The sequence below is a fragment of the Astatotilapia calliptera genome, chromosome 9 (genome assembly GCF_900246225.1).
Source record: "Astatotilapia calliptera chromosome 9, fAstCal1.2, whole genome shotgun sequence".
Classification (NCBI taxonomy): domain Eukaryota; kingdom Metazoa; phylum Chordata; class Actinopteri; order Cichliformes; family Cichlidae; genus Astatotilapia; species Astatotilapia calliptera.
In genome coordinates this window covers 21307375-21316552 of record NC_039310.1, presented here as the reverse complement: position 1 = coordinate 21316552, position 9178 = coordinate 21307375, and the positions used below count along the sequence as shown (strand labels likewise).

Genomic DNA, 9178 nt, shown 5'->3' with positions numbered 1-9178 from the left:
GAGCGCAGGAGCAGATAAACTACTTCCCAGTGAACACTGGAAACCAAAAACAGAACTTCATGATGTCTGCAGACAAGATCGCGCCTTCACCCGTTTTATTAGAAGCACTCGCAGACTCGCGCTCCATGGGGGAAGTCGTTTGTCAAAGACAGATCCCCTCAGGAGCTCTGCTGGGTTTAGGGGTTTCCTCATCTGTTCACGGGGCACATTTCCCAGAATTACACTCATTCATAATGAGTCATCCATAGGGGGAAAACTCCCCCCCAGAAGAGCTGCCTCTCCCCTCCATTCAGCTGCCCGGGCCCCTAATCTCTGCTAGGACGGCCCACAATGAGAAAGAAAGGCTGGCACTCACATCAAGCACTGGAATCTGCGATGATGACAATGGATAACACTTCATGCCCTAACGTGGACTGCTTCGTCTGGGTGTGCTGTTGGAAACTTAACACGCTTCAAATAGCCAGGATGTTTTCAAACCACATCATGTTAATGACCTTGTGTGTCATTTTTGGCAGTCTAGTTTATGATAACCATTTGTGTTACCGCTTAATAAACACAATATACAGAAGGGCTTGCTTTGCCCGTATATGATGCTATTTCCATAATATTACTGCTCAAGTGTGTGTGGTCATGGACAAAACACACATGATCGTCACCTCCAAAACATCAACAATGAGTCAGCTAGCATATTGTTTTTCACCTTTACGCTCAATATGATCTTCATTAACGCAGCTAGGTCAATATTTAAAGCCAAGACCACATATGGTCATGAGCTCTGAGTGGAGAGCGACAGAATGAAATCCTGATAGAAGTGGCACAGTTGAGCTGTCTCCCTGTCTATGGGTATTTGGGACTGCTATTCCTCCACATCAAAAGGAGCCAATTTAGGCAGTTCAAAAATCTGGTTAGGATGATTCCAAGGGGAGATGTTTCGAGGAGGAGGAGGCCATGAGGCAGACCGACGACACGCTGGCTGGATTGGGAACACCTTGGTGTCTTGTATCTCGCTTAGACTGATGCCCCAGTGACCCAGACCCAGACAAGCAGCAGAAAATGGATGGATGGATGGATTACTGCAAAGCTACAACAAACAGTGTATCCATAACACACCATGCAGAAACAATGGCTGTAGTTATATAAACGTAAACGAGAATGAACAACTTGTAGAACTGGGGGAACCTATATAGATGAGAACCGGAAGGAGCGGGTTTGGAGGCGTGGTCCCGCTCCTGAAATTCAGATACTTAATCTCCAGTTATGTGAAACTAGCAGTTGGTGAGTGTTCACAGACAGGTTGGTGTGAAACTACACAAATGAGGAAGAAAGGAGATTTAAGTCATTTTGGATGTGGCATGATTGTTGGTGCCAGGTAAGCTGGTCTGAGTATTTCAGAAACTTCTGATCTACTGGGATTCCCCACATAGCCATCTGAGGGTTTACAGAGGTTGGTCCAAAGAAGGCAAAACATCCAGATGTCACATCAGAGGTCAAAGTAGAATGGCCAGACTGCTTCGGGCAATAGAAAAGGAACAGAAAGTCATAAAAATCTGCTTACATAAACAAGGTGTACAGAATAGTATCTCTGATTGCACAACATGCCCCAGTGATCTTGTGATCCTCTATGGGCAAGCACCTCTTGCCCCTTCCTGAGAGGAGTGATGCTGCTTCCTGTTAGAAGGACATTTTTCTTCCCACTATCGCCATGTGTTTGCTCATAGGAGGTCATCTGATTTGTTGGGGTTTTGTCTCTCATTGTTTTGCCTCTATTATTTTACACTCTTTACCTCACCATATAAAACAACTTGAGCCGACTGGTGTTATTTTTTGACTATATAAAAAAATTAATTGACAGTGGGGATGAAGAACTCCCTTTTAACAGGAAGAGATTTTTGGCAGAACCAGGTTGTGGGTGTGGGGAAAGAGAAGATACAAAAGAGGAACATAACGAGACCACCGAGAACAAATGGGATGAAACAGAAAACTATGCGAGAGAGCATAAAGTTACTGTTTTGTAACAGTGTGTCAACATGTTTATTTCTGCTGTTAACATGGGGGGATCTAGAAGGACTGATTCAGCAAGAGGCTCTTTGAGGAGATGCAATTCACAGCACATCACTTTTGCTTCATTTTTCAACCACACTGCACCGCTTCTTTAACAAACACCTCTGTGAAATTCTCCCTTTCGCGTGCAGTGTCTCCAGGACTTTTGGCATCTGACTAATACTTAACATTTAAAGGGACAGCATAAGTTGACCAACCTGTGACCACTGATTCTCCAAGGCCTCATGAGGTAAGAAAAACTTCTGTTTTAAGCCTTGAGAAAATGTGCATTCTCGCATTAAGAGGGATTTCATAAGAGTTCTGTTGGTTGAAGAATACGTGAGTTTTCACAAGCCATAAAGGTCAGTAATTTCACAACTTCCCACCAAGTTTTGAGGTATAGTGTATTTTGGTATTAATTACAAGAAAAATTGGGTTTACACTGAAGGAACTGCTTCATTTACACTAAAGTATACACCCATTCTTCATTTACTTCCTGTGAACAAATTTCATTTGCATTTTGCACATTCAGCTGCTGGTTATGCCGGCAAATCCTGCTATTGTGATTAATAGATTTAAGCTGTACTAATTAGACACGGCCTGTTTATTCCCTTTAAGTATTTCCAAGTTGTATTGTTGACTTTGAGAAAATTAATCAGGAAGAAACAGATCAACACCACGAAATGTTTTTGCATTTTACTACATAGAAATACAGTGTTCAATTAACCAATCATAGAGCAGTTTGTTTGAAAAGAAATACCTCCCTGAGGCCAAATATCAACTATAAAAGATCTGTGGAGATCTGTCTTCATAATTAATGACATGCTGTTGCACTGTTGGTCGTCTTTAATCAAATAAAAGACTCTGACATAGGTGGAAGCCTTGGTATTAATATAAATATACTGTGCTGTAGTGATGAATCCTACAGCGGCCTGTTGCATTAACAGTTCTGAGGGGTGACCTGAGGAACATCCCTCAATCGCACTTCACAGACACTGCAAAACATATTTTATATATATGCTTAATCCAGTTTGTCTTCTGTGTTTAAACCAGTTCAGTTTAGCTTTTAACAGTTTAACAAGAACTGGTGGCCTACTTTCCCCCCCCTTTCTTTGTCATTTTTTTAAAAAAATGACAAAACAGCCAAACAAAGCCAGACGACATTTTGGTAAATAGCAGTAGCCCTGGTGGAGCTGGTGGTGCTCTCGTCTTCTGGTGTTGTTGCTAGGAGACGGTGGGTCTGAAATCTGGCTTCGATGAGGTGCACCTGCTTCTCGGGGTCTGCCACATTCAGAGTCTGCACAATCAACACATGGGAGAAAAAAAACTGAACTGAGCCATGCTAATCTGAGGAGAGCTTCCCCCTCCGTCCGGCATCTCGTGATTAGATAACCGAGATGAGCTGGGTAAAATCTTCAGGGACAGATGTGCGTGCGGCGCAGGTGTTTTCTCATCATGTGCCCTCTCTCTACTGTACATAGTTCCTAAACAGCTTTTCCAAAACTGCAGAATGTCCTTCCTATGCCTTTTGCGACTCAGTAAACACGCCATGAGCTTCAGTCAATAAAGGACAAAAGGATTTAAAAATCACACAGCTTCTGTGACTTTGAAGCAGAGTGGAGCATCCGCTGCTAAAGCTGTCACACCCGGTTACCAGCTCATCTGTTTGGTGTATAAGGAGGCAAAAGACAGAACTTTTTAGTATGAAAATAGGTCAGTCATATTAGAAGGGACTGACTTCTTGTGTGGGTCATAAAAGTATAAAACTAGAGGTTCAGATTTGGTGACGATGAGGATCTACTGTACACACCATCACATGGGAGAGCTGTGACTCTAACGTCCTCACACCCTTTAATTTATTCAGGTTTCATTCACTTTCTTTACAAACACAAAGCCAGGAGAAGCGAAGAAGAAAAATCTATTCACCTTGAGGATGAAAATAGCTCGGCGACATCCCTTTCCTGGAGTCTCATTGGTCCCCCTGTGCTGCTATGTGTGTCAGCCTCCTTCCTTCCATGTGGCTGCTGGACTCCACTGTACTGTGCATGTGTCAGACTGGAGCGCCTCCAGCTCCCAGTCTGGAAGATGATCAGCTGGGCGCGGCGGGGTTTGCCAGGAAACCAAGGCCAGCAGCCAATAAACACCTCCGTATCCTCACGCTGACCTGCTGAGCTGCAGAGTGTTAATTGTGCTGCGGGTCATTAGGCTGAACACAGGCATATTTCAGACCTGGCCTCTTAGCAGGCTTTGACCTTCTGCTGGGCTCTCTGGGTAGTACAGTATGTGGGCGCCAGCATCAAACTGCCTGGTGTGAGCCCAAGCTAAAATTATCACTTTCGTCATTAATAATGATGAGGGTAACTGACCTAGTGGCCGTGTTATCAGACATATGCTCCATAAACTTCTGTAATAAGTTTGATTTTCTCTCTGTTTCTAGAGGCTGCAAGAACATCAGCATCTGTTTGCTATTGTTAGTGATCCAACTAGTGATCTGTAAAATAATAATGATAATAACTGGTATACAATAAGAGTAGCGAGGTCGTTAGCACCTATGCCTCACACCAAGAAAGTTCCTGGGTGTAAGCCTAGCTGGGGCTTTTCTGGGGGAAGTCTGAATGTTTTCCTCAGCTCTCTGTGGTTTTTCTTCAGGTACTTAGACTTCTTCAGATAGTCCATCGATGTTAGATTAGCTGTTTAGGTCCTAAATCAGCCATGGATATGAGGAAGTTAAAGTGCTTGAAGTGCATAGAACAAAGTGCTGCATTAACATATGGTTAGAAATGTGATCAAACCACTAGTCTAAAGTGGTTTAAGTGGTCAGTAAGACCAGATATAAATATAAACACGTATATAAACACATTATATATTCCTAAAAAAGATGAGCCTTTATTTTGGAAAAAAGAAGAACAAAAACCTCATGAAGTGACAAAATTTGCAAATGTCGTGTAGTAATTTTAGTACTTTTTGTACTTTTATTAGTAAACTTTGTTGTTTGAAAGCTTTTATTTTGAAAATTGGTTTTTGTGAGACTTCCTATCCACAGCTCCTTGAGGCACACCTGCTCTGCAACCCTTCTTAGTAAAATAAATGGAGACAGGAGACCAACACGGGGATGTCTGTGTGTTGGGTGGGGGTGTCTGTCTGATGAAAGACTGAGTGCATGCCGACTATATTGCTGCGATAGTTTCTAGAGTAATTGTTATAATAGTGTTGGACGTCTAAATTGCTCTGTATGATTTTATTTTTGTCCTGCTCGTTTTTTATTATTTTCTGTGATACTCATATCAAACAATATTTCCAAAAACATGGTTCTAAGGAATCCCTACAACCCAGAGCCTCCAGCTTCAGGTCTGCTCTGATTACTCAGTTTCAGGTGTTTCCTCTATTTTTGGCTTGTTGGTCCCACCCACCTGCTTTTTAAGCCTTCTGTTTGCAGCCAATCAGAAAGACAGAGGATGGGTTTGTATAAATAAGGTTGATCTTAAACTCTGAACTGTGAAAAACTACCCTAGCACAATCCAAAGGATGTAAGAATATGGAGCTGGAAAAAAAGCACAATTAAAATAAAACTTATCCATAAATTCGGTAAGGCAGACAGATGTTGAACTTTGTTTATTGTAGCCAAAGACTGCATAAAACATAGACATAGACATTATAAAGTTACCTACAGGTTTGAGACTCACCTTGAAGCTTCAGCTTTACCTTTCTGGCCACCGCCCCGTTAGTAATAACCTTGTTTTTGTAACCACTGGCCAGCAGCAGACCTATTTTTTTCAAGCACTCTTTAAATGACCGTAACTCCATTATCATTTATGCGAGAGATAACATTCAAACAGTTTCGGAAAGAAGAGAAGATGAGCTTTACAAGGACATTCGGTGCATCGTGGCAGCAAAAAGCATTGACGAGGTACTGTTGTATGAACATGGACACAAAAAAACATTTTACCATGGGTCCTTCACATTACCATAACTCAACAATTTCAGGCTACAGAGAAAATTCAAATAGTTCCTGATTTATGAGAATAATTTTATTTAGAATTTTACAGCTAATATTACATAATAAGCCCAAGCAGCCTGTATGATACTTGGTGATAAATGGTGAAGGAGCCAGAATACACAAAATTTGAATGAGGTGGTAGCTTGGTTAGTAAGCTGCCTGCCTAAAGACTATGAGTGAAATGCACAGACAGGCAAGCAGTCTAATTTGAGCCAAAAAAACCCAACAGATTATTAAAATACTAAAAGTTTACTCACCATAACCGAAGCACTAATCTCATGGACGGATGTATCACATAGAAAAATCACTCATCAATTAAAAAATGCATGCTAAAGTATCCTTGGGCAAGATACTAAAGCCTGAATTGCTCCTGATCTGTTCATCTGAGTATGAATTTTAGATAGAAAGCATTTAAATGTATATTATAAAGGTCTTGGATGAATGTATGTGAGTCAAAAAGTGCTATATGAAGTACATGTCAATTCCCAGTCCGTCCACTGTCCACCCTCCTCTGTCACTGTTACCTGGAAACCTGGCCTGCCTCGCTCACTTGTAAGTAACGAATCAAATCAAATCTGAAAGAATAGCCTTGATTCCACAGCATTAACCCTCTCTCTCCCTCTCTCACTGGCAGTTCATCCCTGCTCGCCCAAGTGAAACACACCTGAGTCCTAAGTTCATTTTTGCTTGAGTTAAAATTAGCATTGATCACCTGGATTTAGCGTTTAAGTCCCTTGAATCTTGCAAATATGACAAAAGGACAATTGAGGCTTGAGGCTACGCTCAGATGAAGCTGGAAGAGAGGCTCTCTTCAAAGCATAAAAATCACTATAACAATGGGAATAGTTATTATTTCTCAGGACGTGAGCCCTGTTAGCCTTAATCTGCTGTAGTTGTTCTCGGATCACTAGTTTAATGTAGTCCAAAAACCCCCCAAAAAACAAGAATACTGGAGAGTACTTTTCAAACACGACAGCTAAATTCAGGTAGAAAAACACTTTAAAGCAATCAATTAAAAGTAACACAACTGAAGTGGGTTTGAATCTCAGCTTTTATCAGAATAAAATGAAAACGATTCCTTCCTCTTACCCAAATTATAATGAACCAATCCAGACGAGAGCGGTTTAGAAGCACCTGTCGCAGTTCACCTTAGGCACTCGGTAATGAAGTTAAGCGACTGACAAACGGAAGAGAAGCTCAGTCATGTGAACAGTTTGTTCCATCTGCAGTTGGCAGGCGTACTTTTGCCGACTATAATTCACCCGAAGAGCAGCAAAACACATTTGCAGGAACATTTCAGCACCTTTCTGACAAGCACATCAACTCGCCCATCTGTAAACCAGAATCTGCAGTTCATCTGTATTCTTAACTCGATGTTTCTCGATGTAGTGTCTGCATGCGGCTTGGAGGGTGACAGACGCTGAGATGCAATCTCATCGCTTTGCTCCTCCGTGACCTTTGTTAGACATAATCGAGGAGACAGATGCTATTCACTGCTCTCACTCTCTAATGAGCTGGTGCAAAATCATTTTGTTTTTGCTCATAAGTTATTTGTTTTTTGGGTTTTGTCTTTGTTTTGAGTGGAGAGTGCGACACATGCACCTTACCATCTACGACAACATCAAAATGATCAAAGTGATATAGATTTTAGTAATTTAGCTTTAATGATAACTGTTAGGGTCTCAGTCATGGCTAAAGACCGGTCAGTGATCCCTTGGCAACCAGCAGTTGCTATGGAAACCAGAGTATTTTAACAGCCAGTTGGGGAGTGGTTGCTGGAGGTTGCTGGCAGTTGCTAACAAAAAAAAAAAAGGTCTCAAAGAGCTATAACGTGCTACATAAATGACTTCCTTGTGATTCTTTTAGCTGCTAGATTGCTGCGGTCACTCGCATGCCCAACGGGAAATCTATGTCGCAACCTACGACTTGACTGCAAACCCCTCTAAACCTGACGTTATAATCTACGTCTGTCACAGGCTGGGTCTCTGACCCAGCGCTCTGAGTTCATGTTTGTATTTGTCTCATTTTGTTATGTGATTTAGTTTGTGTTATTTCCTATCTGCCTTTAGTTTAGGCAGTTATTGTTCCTGAGTTTTCTATGTTTTGGGGTTTTGTATTTATTCATCACGTATTAGGTCTGTTAAGTTGTGTTGTCATGTTTAGTTTTAGTATTTCCTGTTTTATTTTGACAATGTCATGTGTTCTTTGTTCATTGTATTTAGCTTTCCTCTCCTGGTCCTGTCATTAGGTTTATGTCTGTCAGCTGTTCCCCCATGTGTCCCCACTTCCCCTGATCACCTCATGTCTGTATTTCTTCATGCCATTGTCGGTTCGTCTGTTTACCTCAGCCATAGTTCTAGTTTTCGTCTGTTAATTCCACGTTAGTCTTAGTCTGTTTATCTCACCAGAGTTACAGTTATAGTCTTAGTCTTTGCCTGTTATTTTCCACCTCAGTTATAGTTATAGTTTTTGGTCTTAGTACCTTTAGTGTTTTGTTTCTTAGTGTTTTGCCAGTTTGTTTTGGTTTCCTGGTTTAACCCTGCCGTCATTTAAATAAAGCCTCACCTTTCTGTTAAACCTTACTACTCCTCATCGTCATCTGCTTTTGGGTCCTGTTTCCACACACACCGGCGCACCCCGCCGTGACAACGTTGTAATCTGATGTACAATCTCCTGAGAAATGTAACTACATTACATTTTTTTTCTGTCGGCTAGCACTGCACACAATACAATCAACACATAACGCACCAGCGCAAGCATAAATGCCGGTGACGGCTTGGTCCACTTACGTAGGTTGCGTCGTAGGCTCTGCAAAAATTCCCGGCAGTAATCTAAATCAAGCCTTAACTTGCAGGGAAGACGCCAACTCGTCTACAACACTTGCCAACCACCAGTTTCACCAAGTAATAGTGAAACTGTGAAAAGTGCAGCACAAACTGGAACCGCAGACCACTCGCTTTCAAAGTAAAAGTTGCGCCTTTTGAAATGTGTTGGTTGCAGCAGAAAGGCACAAATTTTTACTTTGAAAGCAAATATTCTCAGACTCTGGTCTGCGTCACAAAGAGAGGAAGTCAGGGGTGTTTGCAGGCAAGTCGGCAGCTTTCACGAAAACCACAGGCGACCACGGCAATCTGCTAATGA

At 41.8% G+C, this 9178-nt stretch overlaps 1 long non-coding RNA gene across 1 annotated transcript; it reads right to left on the bottom strand.

The window, feature by feature from the left end:
- Positions 1-2723: 2723 nt before the first annotated feature.
- On the bottom strand, positions 2724-8048 carry LOC113029804 (uncharacterized). Its single transcript, XR_003273505.1, has 2 exons — positions 3967-8048; positions 2724-3337 (listed from the first exon to the last, which is right to left on the bottom strand). It is a non-coding gene; the product is annotated as an uncharacterized LOC113029804 (long non-coding RNA).
- Between the last annotated feature and the right edge of the window lie 1130 nt (positions 8049-9178).